Source organism: Erythrolamprus reginae, chromosome 12 (assembly GCF_031021105.1).
Source record: "Erythrolamprus reginae isolate rEryReg1 chromosome 12, rEryReg1.hap1, whole genome shotgun sequence".
Classification (NCBI taxonomy): Eukaryota; Metazoa; Chordata; class Lepidosauria; order Squamata; family Dipsadidae; genus Erythrolamprus; species Erythrolamprus reginae.
The window spans coordinates 30,561,104-30,583,324 of record NC_091961.1 but is presented as its reverse complement, the minus strand read 5'-3'; the positions used below and the strand labels follow the sequence as shown (position 1 = coordinate 30,583,324).

At 42.5% G+C, this 22,221-nt stretch overlaps 1 protein-coding gene across 1 annotated transcript in view; it reads left to right on the top strand.

The window, feature by feature from the left end:
* Positions 1-3,050: 3,050 nt before the first annotated feature.
* The window catches only part of GRIK4 (glutamate ionotropic receptor kainate type subunit 4), a 313,397-nt gene continuing 294,226 nt past the window's right edge, over positions 3,051-22,221 (top strand). The window contains exon 1 of the mRNA XM_070765309.1: positions 3,051-3,123. The gene's annotated coding sequence lies outside the window, so the exon portion shown is untranslated. The remainder of the gene's footprint in view (positions 3,124-22,221) is intronic.

Sequence of the window (22,221 nt, the reverse complement as noted above, 5' to 3'; positions counted from 1 at the left end):
ACGTTGGCCACCTTTAAGCCAGTCACATGACCTTTAAGCCACCCACCAGTCACATGATCGTCAAGACACCCCCACCTGGTCACATGGCCAACAAACCACACCCACAAAATAAGCCACACCCATATTTTTATTTTTTACAGTCAATTACCATGCCCACAGTGTGATAATAATTTTTTTTGTAGCCCTTCACTGATTAGAAGCAACGTGAGAAAATATTATTTGACTGAAAGAGTAGTAGATGCTTGGAACAAACTTCCAGCAGACATAGTTGGTAAATCCACAGGAACTGAATTTAAACATGCCTGGGATAAACATAGATCCATCCTAAGATAAAATGCAGCCTAAAACCTATCAGGACTTTGTGAACTCCATCTGTCTAGTCTGGCGGACAGAAGGGAAAAGAGGGACATGATTGAAATATTTAAATATGTGAAAGGGTTAAATAAGGTTCAGGAGGGAAGTGTTTTTAATAGGAAAGTGAACCCAAGAACAAGGGGCCACAATCTGAGGTTACTTGGGGGAAAGATCAGAAGCAACGTAAGAAAATATTATTTGGCTGAAAGAGCAGTAGATGTTTGGAACAAACTTCCAGCAGACGTGGTTGGTCAATCCACAGGAAGTGAATTGAAACATGCCTGGGATGAACACAGATCCATCCTAAGATAAAGTACAGGAAATAGTAGAAGGGCAGACTAGATGGACCAGGAGGTCTTTTTCTGCCGTCAATCTTCTATGTTTCTAAGGGTTCATAGGAGGCAGAGAGGAGTAACAGGCACTTGGGAGGGGGGTTTTCTCCCCTCTTGCCACAACGTGGAGCTTCTAAACGTCGACGCTCAATTGTGGAAGCGGCTGTTTTTAACTAGGAGGTGAGCTAACAAGGAACATATTGAGAAGAGTGAAGGAACATGGACCCCCAGGGAGCAGTTACTCAACGAATAGGAGAGGACAAAAGCTTTTAACGGTGGCAGAAGGAAAAGACTTTATGGGAATCCTGAGCCAAGAGGAAACCGAAAATAGATGCCGGTCGCCTTCGGGATAGAGGCAAGATAACAAAAAGCAACCCAGCGTGGTCGATTTGTGGCATGTTTTACCGTTCTTTGGGGGAGCCCTGTCCCCTTTCGTCTCTGTTGCGTGAACGTGGCGAGGAAAGAGGAAGCGATGTGTGTGTGTGTGTGTATGGCACTCTGATTGCAAACCTGGTGGGGCGCCAGTCTTTATTTGCAGCTTGGGAAGGAAGAGGGGATATTAGAGGAAAAGAAAAGAGGGAAGGAATGGGATCAGGGCTGAGTTCAATTTCTGGGTTGCAAGCTGTTGCATGGATTCATTGTTCTAACTGTCAGGAAATTTCTCTTTAGTTCTAAGTTGCTTCTCTCGTTGTTTAGTTTCCACCCATTGCTTCTTTGATTTGATTTATTAGATTTGTATATGCCGCCCCTCTCCGCAGACTCGGGGCTGCTCACAGCACTGATAAAACAATATACAGTAACAAATCTAATATTAAAAGTCTAAAATAACAAATCTAATATTAAAAGTCTAAAAGCCCCATTATTTAAAAAGCATACACACAAACATACCATACATAAAACCGAGTCCACGGAGAGGGGCGGCATACAAATCCAATAAATAAGTAAGTAAGTAAGTAAGTAAGTAAGTAAGTAAGTAAGTAAGTAAGTAAGTAAGTAAGTACGTACGTACGTACGTACGTACATACATACATACATACATAGGCAAGGGGAGATGTCTCAGTTCCCCCATGCCTGATGGCAGAGGTGGGTTTTAAGGAGTTTACGAAAGGCAAGGAGAGTGGGGGCAATCCTAATCTCCGGGGGGAGCCGGTTCCAGAGGGTCGGGGCCACCACAGAGAAGGCTCTTCCCCTGGGTCCCGCCAGCCGACATTGTTTAGTCGACTGGACACGGAGAAGGCCAACTCTGTGGGACCTAACCTGCCACTGGGATTTGTGCAGCAGAAGGCAGTCCCGGAGATATTCTGGTCCGGTGTGATGAAGGGCTTTATAGGTCATAACCTATTGTTCTACCCTCAGGTGCTTTGGAGAATAGGTTGACTCTTCTTTATGGCAACCCCTGAGATATTGGAACACTGCTATCATGTCTCCCCCTGGTCCTTCTCTTCTCTAAACTAGCCATGCCCAGTTCCTGCAACCATTCTTCATATGTTTTGGTCTCCAGTCTCCTAATCATCTTTGTCGCTCTTCTCCACACTCTTTCTAGAGTCTCAACATCCTTTTTGCATCGTGGCGACTAAAACTGGTTTTGTTGTTGTTGTTTATCACTCGCTCTGCAGTTCTGCTTTTCAACTGATTAGCATCCCAATGCAACCAACTCTCACACCATCCAGAAGGTTAGTAAATAAATAAGGACCTTGTTTGATTGTTTGGCCCACCGGCGCGATTCCTATGCCAATATTTTCCGCAGATTGTCTCTTCTGCTCGGGAATGCCAGCCATCGCTTGAGGTCTAAATCTGGCCAGATGGAAAGGGCTGCCAAGCATTTTTTTTTTAACATACCAGTGAGATTATGTTGGCTCTTTCGGACTCCGCTGAGTAGAATCATTTCTGCCTCCACCGTCCAACCAGGGCGATGTTCCCAGACTGACTCGACACACCAGGCTTCAACTTTTGGATGATTTAAAAGCAGCGAAGATGAAACCAACAGTTGGAATTCCACCACCCGTGAAAAATGAATTTCCATGAAGTAGAGGAAAGATATTTTTTACTGCATTTAACGAGTATTTGGACTTTTAAAACCCACCCTTTGCATTAAAACCCTGGTTAAGGACTTTAAAAAAAACTATATTAGTAGAGAGTAACAATGAAAGAACTTGCAAGCCAGTAAGAGCTCGGAACATCATTAGCACCTGGAAAGAAACAGTCTGAGCAAGTAGAGCAGTGGAAAAAACCCTGCAAAGTTTTAGGCCTTGGAAAACATTCTTCACCGAGAGTAACAATGAAAGAGCTTGCAAGCCGGTAAGAGCTGGGACAACTGTTAGCACCTGGTTAGGGCTGGAAAGATTTGGAGCAAGTTAGAGCATTGAAAAGACACTGCAAAAACCTTAGGGCTTGGAAAACATTATTTGCAAAGAGAAACAATGAAAGAGCCTGCAAGGTAAGAGCTGGGAAGATCATTAGCAGCTATGTTTCTATGTTTCTATGTTTCTAGTTAGGGCTGGAAAAAAAAGCTAAATTCAGAGTATAGGATGTTGTGGTTAGCTCTGGCCCAGCTCCCAAGGAATGTGGATGTGGATGTGGGGGAGACATCCACATGCCAGAGGCCTGTTTTGCTCCCAGTAGAATCTGCCAACAAAGTCTCCTCTGACCAAGAAAGCATGAGTGAGAGGGAAGAGGGGAGTTTGGCAGACAGCCCAGGAGGAGATCAGTCATCTATCATCCCTGGATTCTGAACAAGAATTAATGACACATCCACGCATGCGTAGAGTCATGGATAGTAGACAACAACTGAAGGATTTTTACAAGAGAAAATGAGGCCACCTGTGGTTCGGTGGGCTGCTGTAATTAGTGCTACAGATAAAAGTGCAGCCTGGTGTTTTAGCCTCATGGCAGTTTATCTGATTCATTGTTTCGTCAAGATCATGGTTTTTGCTGTTCAGGATTGTGTGTGTGGACTCTCTGGACTTTAGAATTGGACTCAATTTCCCAGTTATTGGGTGAGCAATTGGGTTGCATTTAACCTGTGCCTTGTGTGTACCAGAAAACCCCTTTGACATTTAAAAAGGGAGCTGTTTCTGTTTTTTGTTTATAAAAACTTTTGGCTTTTCCTTTTATCGTGTGGTGTGTGTCTTCCTGGACTAATTACCCTGTAATTACGGGCGGTTGAGATATGCCGGCAGAACAATAAGACACACCCAAATGATCAGCCTCTTTTAGGGAGGAAAAGGGTGTGTCTTATGCTCTGCAAAACACGGTAATCCTTTCTTGATAATAAAAGAAAGAGAGAGGGGCTGTTTAAGAATCCTCTCCAAAGAACTGCAAGCCGGCCTGTTTCTATCAACGGTGCTCTTTCTACAGAGCTCTTTTACAATTGGCTTCCCTGATCTTTGCAAAATGCCGGCTCACAATCGGCTAAACTCCAAAGACAAGAAAATGTGGGGATTGCAGCCGAAATCAAACCGCAGTTTTGTTTGCCAAAGCGTTGAAGATGAAAGGCGAATTACTTTTATCACCCAAGGATGAAGAAGGGGGACTTTTGCAAGAGATGAGACTCCGAGGGATGATCCTGAATTAGGTTTGCACTGATAACAAGGATGAAGTATAATTGTCACCCGGTTGTTGGCTAAAACGGCTTGTTTGAGTGTGTGTGTGTGGGGTGGTGGGGTGGTGGGGGGTTGCATTGGGGTAGAAAATCCAAAGACTCACATTAAGGGAAAGCGGTAAATAAAATTGATCAGAAAACCTGAATTTCTGTTGCAAGCCGCCCCGAGTCTTCGGAGAGGGGCGGCATACAAATCTAAGTAATAAATAAAAATAATAAGTCAGTGTCAAAGATACAAGTAATCTTCAACTCACAACAGTGACTGTTCAAAGTTGAAACCACTGGAAAATTATTATTATTATTATTATTATTATTATTATTATTATTATTATTATTATTATTTATTAGATTTGTATGCCGCCCCTCTTATCCATTGCTTACAGCAATGATAAAAACAATATATAATGACAAATCTAATAGTTAAAATCTAAAATGACAATAATACATTTAAAAAGTCTAAAAAACGAGAAAGCCCAATATATAAAAAACATACATACATTCCTATCATACTCAGAAAACTACATAGGCAGGGGGAGATGTTTCAGTTCCCCCACGCTTGGCGACAGAGGTGGGTTTTAAGGAGTTTACAAAAGGCAAGGAGGGTGGGGGCAGTTCTAATATCTGGAGGGAGCTGATTCCAGAGGGTCGGAGCCGCCACAGGGAAGGCTCTTCCTCTGGGTCCCGCCAAACGACATTGTTTAGTTGACGGGACCCGGAGGAGACCAACTCTGTGGGACCCAACCGGTCGCTGGGATTCGTGCGGCAGAAGGCGGTCTCATAGATACCCTGGTCCGGTGCCATGAAGGGCTTTATAGGTGATGACCAACACTTTGAATTGTGACCGGAAACTGATCGGCAACCAATGCAGACTGCGGAGTGTTGGAGTAACATGAGCATATTTGGGAAAGCCCATGATTGCTCTCGCAGCTGCATTCTGCACGATCTGGAGCTTCCGAACACTCTTCAAAGGTAGCCCCATGTAGAGAGCGTGTGATGTGATGTGATGTGATGTAGGACCATTTTTCGTCCTTAAGACCTTTGCAAAGTCCCAAGCAAAGCCGAGTTCACTTAAGACTGGGTTACGCACTTATTCATTGCGGTAGCCCAAGGGTTACGTACGTATTCCCATAAGGCAGAGGTACCCAAACTTTTTACACAGGGGGCCAGTTCACTGTCCCTCAGACTGTTGGAGGGCTGGACTATAAAAAAACCTGTGAACAGATACCTATGCTCACTACACATACCTTATTTCTTTCTCTCTCTCTCCCTCTCTTGCTTTCTTTCTCTCTTTCTCTCACTTGCTCTCTCTCTCTCTCTCTCTTTCTTTCTTTCTGTCTCTTGCTCTGTCTTTCTCACTCTCTTGCTATCTCTCTCCCTCCCTCCCTTTCTCTCTCCCTCTCTTCCCCTTCCTTCCCTCCTTCCCTTCCCTCCCCCCTTCCTTCCTCTCCACTTCTTTCCCTCGCTCTTTTCCCCTTCTCTTTCCCTTTTCTTTCTTTCTCTCCACTTCTCTCTCTCTCTTTTCCCTCTTTCACCTTCCCTCTTCTCTCCCCGCCGAGGACTTGCACGACAAGCCTCCACCCTCTGACCCTGGACTCCCATTCAATCCCCATTCAGAAAACAGGAGCTAGCAACTCAAAGAGGAGGAGGAGGCGGGTGTGTGCGTGTATGTGTATGTGTTGTGCCCAGCTCGGCTTTCGGCAAGCCTTACTTTACCTCGGGTGAGATGAGATTGAGGGGGATGTTCTCACTGCTTTTCCAGTGCGGCCTTGGAAAAGACCAGCGGGCCAGATAAATGGCCTCAGTGGGCCGCATGTGGCAGTTTGGGGACCGCTGCCATAAGGTATCCCAAGAATTAATCTCACACTCTTGCTGATGTGCGAATAAGCCACAATAACTATTTTTTGTTGCACCCAGCTAATTCAGAGTCTTGCCACTCGAATCCCATTTCCTTTTTTTTGAATCAAGGATTCTCGCTCCGTGTATATTAATATGTAGATTTGATGTGTTTTGACTTTTTTTTTTTTAAAAAGAGATCTTTGGCATTTCTACAAGAGGAAATAAATTATGCAGTGTTGGAGGATTGAGCATTGGATCCTTGGTCGGGTTCGGAAACATTCCCAGCATTGCTTTCATCTTTATCAGTCTTATTTTTGAACCCACAGGGACTAGAAACTTGCTTTTTTTTCAAAACAAGTGGCAATTTTCTGTTTTGCTGCAGAAGCAGTTATAACGCTGACAATTTGCCTACTTGCGCAGAGTGACTGTTGGGTGCACTGTGTCGGCTAATTGTGGCATGGCCTCTTCGGAGAAGCCACTGAAGCAGCTACAATCATTTTTGATTATTTCTGATTTGATTATTTTACAGCCAAAGAAAATGCCACCCTCATTAAGCAACAGGGATTTCTGCTGGCTGCAGATTCGGAGTCAAGCTCCGTTTTAACAACTCTGTGATAATATCACAAGCAACTGTGTGCTTTTTGCCGACGACGTGAAACTTTTCAACACCACTGACAACACACTCACTCTCCAAAAAGACCTTGACTTTGTTTCAGATTGGTCTAACACCTGGCAACTTCAAATATCAACCAACAAATGCTCTACCCTCCACATCGGCAAAAAGAATCCAAACCTCATATATGAACTGAATAAACAAACCCTCACAGCCAACCCACATTCAGTAAAAGACCTTGGAATATTAATATCAAATGACCTAAGTGCTAAAGCCCACTGCAACTATATCGCCAAAAAGGCTTCCAGAGTTGTTAACCTGATCCTACGTAGCTTCTGCTCTGGCAATCTCACACTACTGACTAGAGCCTACAAAACTTATGCCAGACCCATCCTCGAATACAGCTCATCTGTCTGGAACCCACACCACATTTCAGACATCAACACTCTCGAAAACGTCCAAAGATATTTCACCAGAAGAGCCCTTCACTCCTCCACTCGAAACAGAATACCCTACGAAAACAGACTAACTATCCTACGTCTTGAAAGCTTAGAATTGCAGTGCCTAAAACACGATTTAAGTATTGCCCATAAGATCATATGCTGCAATGTCCTTCACCTTCAACCGCAACAACACAAGAGCATGCAACAGATTCAAACTTAATATTAACCGCTCCAAACTTGACTGTAAAAAAATATGACTTTAACAATCGAGTTGTCGACGCGTGGAACTCATTACCGGACTCTATAGTGTCTACTCCCAACCCCCAACATTTCTCCCTTAGACTCTCCAAGATTGACCTCTCCAGGTTCCTAAGAGGCCAGTAAGGGGCGTACATAAGTGCACTGATGTGCCTAATGTCCCCTGTCCAATTACCTTTCCTTTTCTCATATATCCTATATATTCTCTCCCTCTCATCCACTCCTCTTCTTTTTTACTTACTATCCCTATATATACTACTTAATGTCTATTTCATTCCATATGTATTGTATATTGGACAAAGAATAAATAAATAAATAAATAAAACTTGGGTGCCAAAGGGAGAAAAATAAGAGAACCCACCCAATTCCCTCTAAAAGAAAAAAGTAATAATAGAAAAAAAAGGAGAAAAAAGGGGGAGGGGTACTATGTACATAAGAGGTTGGGTTTGTCAATATATAAACAACTAACCATGAATGCTTGTATGTATTGAAGCACTATAGCTTTAAGAGTTAGTGTTGGAGATGACCACAAGAGGGAGCCAGAAGCGTGATTCTCTCTGTTATTTCTCAGTTTGGTATTGCTGATTCATTGTGACTGCTGTAGTAAGAACTACGTGTTCGATGATAGTTTATGTATTTGTAAACTGTACAAGTAAGGCTTGTAGTATTGTTAATGTATTGAGAGTTATTGACTGATTTGACTGTGTATGACTGGACTGTTTAACTTGACCACGATATTTGCTAAAGTAAATAATATTTTATACGCTCTAATGTATCTGGTTTGTAGGGAGAAGCCGCCGTGGGGCCTCTCTAGGAATCTCCTGGGAGGAAACAGGGCCGGAAAAGACAGGGAGAAGCCTCCATGGGGCCTCTCTAGGAATCTCCTGGGAGGAAACAGGGCCGGAAAAGACAGGGAGAAGCCTCCATGGGGCCTCTCTAGGAATCTCCTGGGAGGAAACAGGGCCGGAAAAGACAGGGAGAAGCCTCCATGGGGCCTCTCTAGGAATCTCCTGGGAAGAAACAGGGCCTCCACCTTCTTTGTGGTTTCCCAAATCGCATGCATTATTTGCTTTTACATTGATTCCTATGGGAAAAAATGCTTCTTCTTACAAACCTTTCTACTTAAGAACCTGGTCACAGAACGAATTAAGTTTGTAAGTACAGGTACCACTATATTGGGATTTTAGGTTATGTACTTTTAATTAATTGGGTTTGTCTTTGTAATTTCATTGTTTTAGATGATATGCTGTAAAGCACCCCGAGTCTTCGGAGAGGGGCGGCATACAAATCAAAATGAATAAATAAAAATGAATAAAAAAACCACGGTTTGTTGGAGGCGAATCTTGCTTCTCTTTATCTAAACAGCAGCAGGTGAGACGGTCCACACTGGGGCCTCTGAAATGGGCAAAACGTCTAAAACCCTGAGATGCCTCTTCCGTTCCATCCCCTGAAATCCTTGTCTGGGTTTCTCTTCTGCTATTTACTTCCCCCAAAGCGTTCGTGCGCTTGGTAATTGAATTTGTTCCAATCTGGCTAAGGACCGCTCATCGCTCGAAAAACGTAGCGTCGTTTCCAGGGCTTGCTGAGAAGCGATCCATCCAAACAGGTGTTTTATTTTTAAAACAGTGGCAAAATTAGCGCTAACAAGTATAGATGGTTGAGGAGGGAATTAGTCGAGAAGGTCTTTTCCCTTCTCGCTCATCTGCTGCCTTGGAGCCACTCCAACCCAAGCCCTTCTCCCATCTAGCATGGATGATGTTACCTAGTTCGGTTATGAAAGGTCAGCCAGAAAACAACCCAGCTCAGGGACCAGCAAAGACTTCATACTTCAACCCTGAGCTGCAGATATTCCCTTTTATCAGTGATGTTGTATTGATGCCAGTATGTTGTATTTTACTCCTTCAAACAGTAGGATGTAACGGTTAGAAACATAGAAGATTGGCGGCAGACAAAGGCCTCCTGGTCCATCTAGTCTGCCCTTATACTATTTCCTGTATTTTATCTTAGGATGGATATGTGTTTATCCCAGGTGTGTTTAAATTCAGTTAGCATGGATTAACCAACCACGTCTGCTGGAAGTTTGTTCCAAGGATCTACTACTCTTTCAGTCAAGTAATATTTTCTCACGCTGCTTCTGATCTTTCCCCCAACTAACCTCAGATTGTGCCTCCTTGTTCTTTTGGTCACTTTCCTGTTAAAAACACTTCCCTCCTGAACCTTATTTAACCCTTTCACATATTTAAATATTTCAATCATGTCCCCCTTTTCCCTTCTGTCCTCCAGACTAGACAGATGGAGTTCACAAAGTCTTTCCTGATAAGTTTTAGGCTGTATTTTATCTTAGGATGGATCTATGTTTATCCCAGGCATGTTTAAATTCAGTTACTGTGGATTTACCAACCATGTCTGCTGGAAGTTTGTTCCAAGCATCTACTACTCTTTCAGTCAAATAATATTTTCTCACGTTGCTTCTGATATTTCCCCCAACTAGCCTCAGATTGTGCCCCTTTGTCCTTGTGTTCACTTTCCTATTAAAAACCCTTCCCTTCTGAACCTTATTTAAATGTTTCGATCATGTCCCCCTTTTCCTTCTGTCCTCCAGACTATACAGATGGAGTTCATGAAGTCTTTCCTGATAAGTTTAATGCTTGAGACCTTCCACCATTTTTGTAGCCCGTCTTTGGACCCTTTGGTTACATATTGAAGCCAGCTGCAGAGAGTTCCAGGTCAAAACACAATTGCAAAATTTACTTGGTGACCTTGATCTAATTACAGGCTGATTGATCAACCAGTCACACTTTGGTTTGGCCTAATGCCCTTAACCATGATGGGTTTGTTTGATGCTTTAATGTGTTTCGCGAATTGTGGTTTATTCAAAAACTCGGGCTTTTAAAAACACGGGCGAGCCTGCTACATGAGACCCAGTGAGAACTGACTGTTACGATAACACGAGAGAGAACCTTGTGTCAGGCTACCACAAATTATTGGAATAAATGTTGATAAGTATCCATGGTAATAATAATGCAAGGTTCTCGGCAGACGACGATTTAATTGTAATTTGTAGGAGGTACAAAATCAGGCTGCCCTTTAGAAGTTCCAGGAACAATCTAGACAAAGACGCAGGAGATAAAATTCAATTTTAAGATACTGGGGAGTATCTCTGCACAATTAGTTGCCGGTTGTCTTGTGTGCTTCAAAGCCAAAGTTTAATCTGAGTTCAGACCGAGTCTTCCATGATCTGTATGCTAAACAAGAACAGAGAGGTGGCATTCAAAGCAAACCCCTTTGTGCTATTAAGTGCTCTGCGAAGCAGCGAAAATTTATATCTGTAGTATATAAATAGCATAATTGGGGTAAGTAAAAGAATACGTTTGATGACTGGAATATCAATTATACTTTTGGAGGCGATCGACTTTGATGTGTTCTTAGGGAAGAAAAACTATAACCTGATTTTCTTGTTTATTGGGCAAGTTGCTGCGTTGACTCCATAGATCAGTATCCCCCAAGCTGGTGCCTTTAGGAGGGTTGGGAATTACAATTCCCATCAACCCGGCACAGTGTTGGCATATGATGGGTCTTGGTATCAAAATCTAGTTAGGCATGGGCTGCCTTCTCTCTGGGAAATGGCAGTGCTTGTGCCAGGATCCTCCTTACTTCTTCTTCATAGAGTAGAGTAGAGAAGAGAAGAGTAGAATGAAATAGGGGAGAGGAGAGGACAGGAGAGAAGAGAAGAGAAATTGGAATGAAGAATAAAGAGGAGAGGAGGAGAGAGGAGAGGAGATGATGGGAGGGACGGGGAGGAGAAGAGAGGAGAGGAGAGTGGGTGGGTGGGTGGGTAGGTAATAATAATAATAATAAAAATAATAATAATAATAATAATAATAATAATAATAATTATTATTATTATTATTATTATTATTATTTATTAGATTTGTATGCCACCCCTCTCCATAGACTCTGTAGACAGACAGATAGATAGATAGATAGATAGATAGATAGAGATAGATAGAGATAGAAAGATAGAATGATAGAAAGATAGATAGATAGATAGATAGATAGATAGATAGATAGATAGATAGATAGATAGAGAGAGAGAGATAGATAGATAGAGATGGATAGAAAGATAGAAAGATAGATAGAGATAGATAGATAGATAGATAGAGATAGATAGATAGATAGATAGAGATAGAAAGATAGATAGAGATAGAAAGATAGAAAGATAGATAGATAGATAGATTAGATAGATAGATAGATAGATAGATAGAGATAGAAAGATAGATAGATAGAGATAGAAAGATAGATAGATAGAGATAGATAGATAGGTAGGTAGGTAGGTAGATAGAAAGATAGATAGATAGATAGATAGATAGAGAGAGAGAGAGAGAGAGAGAGAGAGAGAGAGAGAGAGAGGTACTTTATTGTTTAGTGCCAATATTACAGGAATCTCTCTAGACCGAGAGCTTTTGCTTGGGATAGACCAGATAAAACTCAAGGATATTCCGGGAGAGACAGACTTTGCCCTCTTGTGTTTATGGAATGAATGCAGACCAATTCCTCATTTGATCCCTTCTCTGAGCCAGATCAGCGTCTCTCCAGCAAGACCTGAGCGGTTTACAAGTACCCCCCTCCTCAAATGCTCCCTTCTTTGGCTGCCCGTGCTGCCTTTTCGTTCCGTTTCCCCCTTCTCCCCTCTTCACCAAACTGTCGTTTTACCTGATTGAATTTCACACCTCGTCTTGCTTTGTTTCATGCAGTGTCTTGTCTGCCCCCCCCCAATCCAAATCGCTGGGTTGTTGCGTGAGCTTTGTGTCTCGCCGAGGCTTAGCTCTGGCCGTTTCCTCTCTTTTCCTTTCAAGAGAAATTAAAGAGTTTTTCCAGAACTCATGAGTCGGATGGAACAATGCCTTCCTTAGAAGAGAGAAGCATCCGTGGTTAAAAGAATTTGGTGGGTTTGGGCGAGTTCAGATCCCCAGGTTTGTTAGCATTTGCAAAAAGAATCCTTCCTGGTTACACAGCGCAACCCTATACAGTGATACCTCGTCTTACAAACGCCTCGTCATACAAACTTTTCGAGATACAAACCCGGGGTTTAAGATTTTTTTGCCTCTTCTTACAAACTATTTTCACCTTACAAACCCACTGCCGCCACTGGGATGCCCCACCTCCGGACTTCCGTTGCCAGCGAAGCACCCGTTTTTGTGCTGCTGGGATTCACCTGAGGCTCCCCTCCATGGGAAACCCCACTTCCGGACTTCCGTGTTTTTGTGATGCTGCAGGGGAATCCCAGCAGGGGAATCCCAGCAGCGCAAAAACAGGTGCTTCGCTGGCAACGGAAGTCCGGAGATGGGGTTTCCCATGGAGGGGACCCTCAGGGGAATCCCAGCAGCACAAAAACGGGCGCTTTGGCTGGCAAAAGGGGTGAATTTTGGGCTTGGACGCATTAATCGCTTTTCCATTGATTCCTATGGGAAACATTGTTTTGTCTTACAAACCTTTCACCTTAAGAACCTCGTCCCAGAACCAATTAAGTTTGTAAGACAAGGTAACACTGTATTTATTTTTATTTATTTATTTATTTATTTATTCATTTGTCCAATACACAAATACATAGGAAGAAAAATAGACATGTGGTGTAATATAAATGAGGGTGAAAGGGAACTTAGAGGAGAGGATATATGAAAGGGAGAGAATATATAAGATAGGTGAAAGAAAGCAAAGACAATTGGACAGGGGACGAAAGGCACACCAGTGCACTTATGTACGCCCCTTACTGGCCTCTTAGGAAGCTGGAGAGGTCAACCGTGGAGAGTCTAAGGGAGAAGTGTTGGGGGTTAGGGGTTGACACAATTGAGTCCGGTAATGAGTTCCACGCTTCAATAACTCAATTGTTGAAATCATATTTTTTACAGTCAAGTTTGGAGCGGTTCGTATTAAGTTTGAATCTGTTGTGTGCTCTTGTGTTGTTGCGGTTGAAGCTGAAGTAGTCATTGACCGGTAGGACGTTGCAGCATATGATCTTGTGGGCAATACTCAAATCGTGTTTTAGGCGCCGTAGTTCTAGGCTTTCTAGGCCCAGGATTGTTAGTCTATTTTCGTAGGCTCTCAATGGAAACTCTGGAGTGCAAGGGGAGGAAAACATGGGGACCACTTTGAGCAAAGGATGCAAGTTTAAAATGGGAAGTTAAGAGTGGAGGAAAGATGGATCAAAGCTCTGGCAGCTATGTTTTACCTTCACATAACTGTAGAAATGGTAGAGTCAACAGAGATGAATGCAGAGCGACCTCCACGTTACATTGGGTAATGTAACATGGATTTCCTAGGTCAATTACTTCCCCTTTGGAAAGTAAATTTTACCTATAAAGAGAAGTATTGTGAGTAGAGTAGAGTAGAATAGAATAGAATAGAATAGAATTTTTTATTGGCCAAGTGTGATTGGACACGCAAGGAATTTGTCTTTGGTGCAGATGCTCTCAGTGTACATCAAAGAAAAAGATACATTTGTCAAGAATCATGTGGTACAACATTTAATGATTGTCATAGGGGTCAAATAAGCAATGAGGAAACAATCAATATTAATAAACATCTTAGGATACAAGCAACAAGTGACAGTCATACAGTCCTAAGTGGGAGGAAAAGGATGATAGGAATGATGAGAAAAAACTAGTAGAAATAGAAGTGCAGATTTAGTAAAAAAAAGTCTGACAGTGTTGAGGGAATTATTTGTTTAGCAGAGTGATGGCGTTTGAGAAAAAAATGTCCTTATGTCCAGTGGTCTTGGTGTGCAGGGCTCTGTAGCGACGTTTTGAGGGTCAGAGTTGAAACAGTTTGTGTCCAGGATGCGAGGGGTCAGTAAATATTTTCCCCGCCCTCTTTTTGACTTGTATAATAATAATAATAATAATAATAATAATTATTATTATTATTATTATTATTATTATTATTATTATTATCATTATCATTATTATTATTATTTGCCGCTACATCACCCAGTCCTAGGTGCTTGGGAAGCACTCGACTGGTGATGAAATACGAAATCCAGCATAGTGATCTCGTTTGCTGTGTTATATCGACATAATAATAATAATAATAATAATAATAATAATAATAATAATATTAATTAGACTTGTATGACACCCTTCTCCGAGGACTCGGGCTGACTCACAAAATACAATACAATAACAATATGTGTACAAATCTGATAGTTAAAAACAATGTGTACAGGTGTATACAGAAGTAAACCATGTATATAATTTATGACTTAGCATTACAGGTGGACTCGATCAAAGCTGTTGGCTTAACTGGTCCAACCTGGGACTCTTGCTCCTCATCATCATGCTTATCCATTCTGCAGCCAAGTTATACTCTACGGGATAAACTCTCAGCATGTTTCCGAGCTGATATCGACTTCCTGCACTTGATAGCAGAGCCTAGTCATGCCAGGTGTATGAAATTCCTTCATGCTCTGTTCCTCAATTATTAATTATTTAAGCGCCGGGAGTTAGGCCCGAGTTATTGGATCTTGGGGTTCAATTAGGACAACAGCCGAAAGAGAATCTTGCAAACCAAATTTTCAAGGGCATCGTTTCTTCTAGATTTATCCACCTGTTATGAAATAATTCTGATGGGGACCCAATTGCTCGACAGCTAGAGCTCTTCCGGATTTAAAGGTGAGGCCTGGGGAGGAACGAGATCTTATGGTTTTATTTGTACAGCCTGCTCTTTTAGTTTCAAAATCATCCAAGGGAGCCTCCCTCTGATATTGGCATCAGTTGGCTTGAAACTAATGGTTTCAAATTATTCGTTTTCCATTTCTCCCCTCCACTCTGCCCTTCCTTTAAAGTCAGATGTAAGTAGTGTATAAGAATACAGTGGTACCTCTACCTAAGAACGCCTCTACTTACAAACTTTTCTAGATAAGAACCGGGTGTTCAAGATTTTGAACCATTTTCCACTTACAAGCCCGAGCCTCCGAAACTGTAACCGGAAAAGGCAGGGAGAAGCCTCCTTGGGGCCTCTCTAAGAATCTCCTGGGAGGAAACAGGGCCATAAAAGGTGAGGAGAAACCTGCATGGGGCCTCTCTAGGAAACTCTTGGGAGGAAACAGGGCCGTAAAAGGCAGGGGGAAGCCTCTGTGGGGCCTCTTTAGGAATCTCCTGGGAGGAAACAGGGCCAGAAAAGGTGAGGAGAAACCTGCATGGGGCCTCTCTAAGAATCTCTTGGGAGGAAACAGGGCCAGAAAAGGCAGAGAGAAGCCTCAATGGGGCCTCTTTAGGAATCTCCGGAGAGGAAACAGGGCCAGAAAAGTTGAGGAGAAGCCTCCGTGGGGCCTCTCTAGGAATCCACCCTCCCTGTGGTTTCCCCAATCACAATTATTTGCTTTTACATTGATTCCTATGGGAAAAATTGCTTCTTCTTGCAAAATTTTCTACTTAAGAACCTGGTCACGGAACGAATTAAGTTCGTAAGTAGAGGTACCACTGTAATAGGCTCATAATACCACAGCTGCAATGGCTTATCTTCTCATTGTGTTCCACGTTCAGAAAACAACAAGAACCACAAAACAACAACAGGAATGATCAAAGAGCAGGATCTCGGCAGCTTAGAGAAACAATGGTGTGGCTCCCGCTGGGGCAGAAGTGATCAGATTGTCAGTTGCCACTTCCAGATATGAAAATACTGTTGACCTGTCGTGAATTGAAGACATGAAGTTTGGATAACCCAATCAACTTCCTCAAAAGTCTTATTGATTTTATGTAATTGAATGTCCTTCACATCGGAGGAGAAGGTGGAGGAGAACAACGGGAGAATGGAGCCATGTTCAGAGCACCGCAGAGAAGAAAACGATTGGTTTTATTCTTTTGTCCTCCTCCTGCTCTTTCTTCTCAGGCAAATTCTATCTTAACAGCCTTTGAGGATGTTTTATAATCATACGGCTTTTATAGTGGCTGGCTGTGAATTTGGCAGGAAAATGCATCACGGCAACAGCAAAAGAACACAAATCAGATGTGCTTTGAAATAATTGGGAGGGAGATATCAAGATGTAATGTGCTAATCTTTCCAAGTTTTAGAAATATAGAAGATTGACGGCAGAAAAAGACCTCCTGCTCCATCTAGTCTGCCCTTATACTATTTCCTGTATTTTATCTTAGGATGGATATATATTTATCCCAGGCATGTTTAAATTCAGAGACTGTGGATTTACCAACCACGTCTGCTGGAAGTTTGTTCCAAGGATCTACTACTCTTTCAGTCAAATAATATTTTCTCATGTTGCTTCTGATCTTTCCCCCAACTAACTTCAGATTGTGCCCCCTTGTTCTCTTTCTCTCTCTCTTTCTTCTTCTGAAAGAGCGAGTCCACAACTTTGCAGGAGATTTGAGTCTCTTCCTTTTGTTAGTATTTCTCCCCATTTCCAGGAACGAAAAGGTATAAAATCCACTCAGCTGAGGACTCATTTCTTCTCAGTGGTGTGGATACTCTTTCAGTTTATGTCTTATGAAGATTCTCCATCATCCCAGTCTGGCGGGACCCAGGGGAAGAGCCTTCTCTGTGGTGGCTCTGGCCCTCTGGGATCAACTCCCCCCGGAGATTAGAACCACCCCCACCCTCCTTGCCTTTTGTAAGCTACTCAAAACCCACCTATGTCGCCAGGCATGGGATATCTGAGTTACCCCTAGGCTATGGTAGATTTGTGTATGGTATGACTGAGTTGTATGGTTTTAATAATGGGTTTTTAATGTGTTTTTAATATATTGGATTTCTGATATTGTATTCTGTTGCGAGACGCTCTGAGTCCTCGGAGAGGGGCGGCATACAAATCTAATAAATAATAAAAAATAATAATAATGATTGTCCAAAGGTGCTCCAAAAGGCAGGGGTGGGTTCTTCTCAGTTTGGACCAGATCGCCTGAAATGTTAGTGATTTGCTAATGAGAATTGACACTAGACTTATGGTTGGGGGTCACCACAAAATGAGGAACTGTATTAAGGGGTCACGGCATTAGAAAGGTTGAGAACTGCTTTCTTAGAGACAAAGCTCACAAATTGGAGGCCTTAGCCGCTCCCTTATGATACCAGGTTGCAACGCCTTGGTCTCTTCAACCTTGAAAGACGGCGTTGAAGGGGTGACTTGATCGAAGTGTATAAAACCATGCATGGGATAGAAAAGGTGGATAGAGAAAAATTATTTTCTCTGTCACACAATATTAGGACGAGGGGGCCCTCCCTAAAGCTCATAGGTAAGAAAGCGAGGACAAATCAAGGGGAATATTTCTTCACCCAGAGGGTCCTTGGTTTATGGAATTTCCTTCCAGAAGAGGTCATGACAGCTGTCAGCCTTGATAGCTTCAAGGCAGGATTAGACAGATTCATGGATGCCAAGTGTATCAGTGGTTATTGAGGCAGGCAGGATTCCCTTGGGTCCCATTTGTTGGGGGTCAGGGGAAAGGGAGGGTCTTGCCTTCTCTTTCTGCTCAAGATCCCCATGGACAATTGGTGGGCCACTGTGTGACACAGAATGCTGGACTTGATGGGCTTTGGCCTGATTCAGCAGGGCTCTTCTTAGGTTCTTAGATTCTAACAATGCGTTTACCAGGCAGATTCAAAGTGAAGCCTCACCCATTTTGCTTTCTCTCCTGCCCTGTCACTCACCCTACAGATGGATAAGATGCGCAAATCCTTTCCCTGAAAGATTTATGCCAAAGATTGGAGGGCTGGGGCGAGGGGGACTTGGGTGATAGAAAGGCTGGCTTCTTCTGTCCTTTTATTTACGGTTCAACTTTGGACCAGAGCAATGAGTCCTTCTCTTCCTTCCAGCTGTGATTTACTGCTGAGCAAATAAGCTTAGATCGGTTTCGCAGTGACGTCGTATAGGTCAGCTCGAGTGGCAATCCTTAATCGTTGTCAGTAGATTGGCTGTGAACATATTCTGCATTGGGAAAAAGAACGCTTTCCTAGGTTAGGTTTGGGGAAGTGGAGAGCAAGAGGCAGAGGGAAAAGGGAGGGATTATCCAGGAAGCAATATGTTTTTGGAGAGGGTAATTTATTATTATTATTTTTTTCTCCACCCTTACCAACATACAAAATCACATACCTTCAATCTTCAATACTTTATTTATTTTATTTTATGTATTTGCTTGTTTTGTCAAGTACATATTGGTGGTATAATATTCGTATACATGATACTAGTAAAAATATAATAATAATATAATAATATTCATATACATGATACTAGTAAAAACAGAAACACTAGGATAGGGGATGGAAGGTACGCTGGTGCACTTATGCACGCCCCTTTCTGACCTCTTAGGAATCGGGAGAGGTCAAGAGTGAATAGTCTAAGGGTAAAATTTTGGGGATTAGGTGATAGAAACATAGAAATATAGAAGACTGACGGCAGAAAAAGACCTCATGGTCCATTTAATCTGCCCTTATACTATTTCCTGTATTTTATCTTACAATGGATATATGTTTATCCCAGGCATGTTTAGATTCAGTTACTGAGGATTTACCAACCATATCTGCTGGAAGTTTGTTCCAAGGATCTACTACTCTTTCAGTCAAATAATATTTTCTCATGTTGCTTTTGATCTTTCCCCCAACTAACTTCAGATTGTGTCCCCTTGTTCTTGTGTTCACTCTCCTATTAAAAACACTTCCCTCCTGGACCTTATTTAACCCTTTAACATATTTAAATGTTTCGATCATGTCCCCCCTTTTCCTTCTGTCCTCCAGACTCTACAGATTGAGTTCATTAAGTCTTTTCTGATACGTTTTATGCTTAAGACCTTCCACCATTTTTGTAGCCCATCTTTGGACCCGTTCAATTTTGATACTACAGATGATACTACAGGTATCAGGTAGTGAGTTCCATGCATTAACTACTCAGTTACTAAGCTCGTATTTCCTGCAGTCGAGTTTAGAGAGGTTTGCATTAAGTTTGTATCTGTTGTGTGCTTGTGTGTTGTTGTGGTTGAAGCTGAAGTAGTCGCTGACAGGAAGGTGATGTACAGTAGTTCTAAGCTTTCTAAACCTAGGATTATAAGTCTAGTTGCGTAGGGTATTCTGTTCCGAGTGGAGGAGTGGAGGGCTCTTCTCGTAACTCTGGATATTTTCTACAATGTTTATGTCCGAAATGCGGTGTGAGTTCCAGACAGATGAGCTGTATTCCAGATTGGTCTGGCAAAAGTTTTGTATGCTCTGATTAGTAGTGTGAGGTTACCAGAGCAGAAGCTACGTCGGATTAAGTTAACAACTTAATATAATATCGTTTGGCACACAATCCATAAAAGGTTCACCATCACTGCCCTGGACCATTCCCACCCACCCTGTTCACTACAGGTGCTGTTTCTCATCCATTCCATGTCTCATCTTTCTTGAGTAACAACTTCACAACTTTATAGCTTCCCCTGTTGTGTAGCTGGCAGGATAAAGCTCCTTCATCTTGTCAAACCTGACTTAGCCTCGGGTTCCTTCTCATAGCCAACGGTGGGAAATAGTAGGAACGGTCTGTTTCTTGTGAACCCCACCGTCATTGAAAGAAATATTTCAAAACACTTGTTTGTTGAGTAGAATTCATAGAAACATAGAAACATAGAAGTCTGACGGCAGAAAAAGACCTCATGGTCCATCTAGTCTGCCCTTATACTATTTTCTGTATTTTATCTTAGGATGGATATATGTTTATCCCAGGCATGTTTAAATTCAGTTACTGTGGATTTATCTACCACATCTGCTGGAAGTTTGTTCCAAGGATCTACTACTCTTTCAGTAAAATAATATTTTCTCATGTTGCTTTTGATCTTTCCCCCAACTAACTTCAGATTGTGTCCCCTTGTTCTTGTGTTCACTTTCCTATTAAAAACACTTCCCTCCTGGACCTTATTTAACCCTTTAATATATTTAAATGTTTCGATCATGTCCCCCCTTTTCCTTCTGTCCTCCAGACTATACAGATTGAGTTCATGAAGTCTTTCCTGATACGTTTTATGCTTAAGACCTTCCACCATTCTTGTAGCCCGTCTTTGGACCCGTTCAATTTTGTCAATATCTTTTTGTAGGTGAGGTCTCCAGAACTGAACACAGTATTCCAAATGTGGTCTCACCATCATTCTATATAGTGGGATCATAATCTCCCTCTTCCTGCTTGTTATACCTCTAGCTATGCAGCCAAGCATCCTACTTGCTTTCCCTACCGCCTGACTGCACTGTTCACCCATTTTGAGACTGTCAGAAATCACTACCCCTAAATCCTTTTCTTTTGAAGTATTTGCCAACACTGAACTGCCAATACAATACTCAGATTGAGGATTCCTTTTCCCCAAGTGCATTATTTTACATTTGGAAACATTAAACTGCAGTTTCCATTGCTTAGACCATTTATCTAGTAAAGCTAAATCATTTACCATATTACAGACGCCTCCATGACACTTGGATTCTGCCAAGGTATTTTTCCTTTAAACCTGTTTCGAAGCCTGTAGGGCAATCTTGCTTTGGGGTCTTAGATGTTGCCCTATATGTTCACCACCCACTTGCCACATTTCAGTTATTGGAACTGAAGTTCTAAGTTCTCAAGGTTGGGAAAAGACTATGATCTTGAATAGGAAAGTGAGGTTTTTTTCTCGGCTTGATGCCCTCTAATCCCATAACTTGAATTTTCGGCGCCGAGTTTGAGGCTTGTTTTCTGATTGACTTACTTCAAAGAATTTCCAAGCAATTCTTCACCGGTTGTATTATTTCTTTTAAAATGAGTGCCTTTGCAAGGCGCCAAACAAAGTAGAAAGGTGGGAAAGAAGTCAACTATGTAGTAATTTTCGAGGCTGTTGTCATCATGTGTGATTATCCCATCACTTCTGCATGCTTTGAGTAGGCTCACAACAGCCCTCAAAGTTCCGTTTAGCTAGAAAAGCAGCATTTGCTTAAAATCCCCCCAATTATGTTCTCTGGCGAACGAGGGATTTCAATTGAGCTTCTCTTCATCAGAATGCTGGTATGTTTTTCATCCATTATTTCCTATTTTATGTGACCCACAAAACGTGCCAGGATCCTTGTGAGACGGAAGGAGCTTCCGTTAAGTTGATTCCAAGCTTTCTGCATCATTGAATCATGGGTAGATATTTGGATGATGACGAGTCCTTAACCGGGATGGAGGGAAATTAAACAGTGCACAAACAGTGCAAAACAAAGAACTGTGAAGCGGTATATAAGTCTAAACGTGATTGCTACCTTCCTTCCTTCCTTCCTTCCTTCCTTCCTTCCTGCCTTCCTGCCTGCCTTCCTTCCTTCTTGCCTTCCCTTCTTCCTTCCTTCCTTCCTTGTTGCCTGCCTTCCCTCCTTCCTTCTTGCCTGCCTTCCCTCCTTCCTTCCTGCCTTCCTTCCTTCTTTGCTACCTTCCTTCCTACCTTCCTTCCTTCCTTGCTTCCTTCCTTCCTTCTTGCCTGCCTTCCCTCCTTCCTTCCTTCCTTCCTGTCTGCCTTCCTGCCTTCCTTCCTTCTTGCCTGCCTTCCCTCCTTCCTTCCTTCCTTCCTTCCTTCCTTGCTTCCTTCCTTCCTTCCTTCCTTGCTTCCTCCCTCCCTCCCTCCCTCCCATCCTCCCTCCCTCCCATCCTCCCTCCCTCCCTTCCTGCCTTCCTTCCTTCCTCCCTCCCTCCCTTCCTCCCCTCCTCCCTTCCTTCCTTCCTTCCTTCCTTCCTGTCTGCCTTCCTCCCTCCCTTCCTTCCTTCCCTGCTAACCAGTGATTAGAATGCAGTATTGCATGATAATTCTGCCCACAGCCAGGAGTTCAATC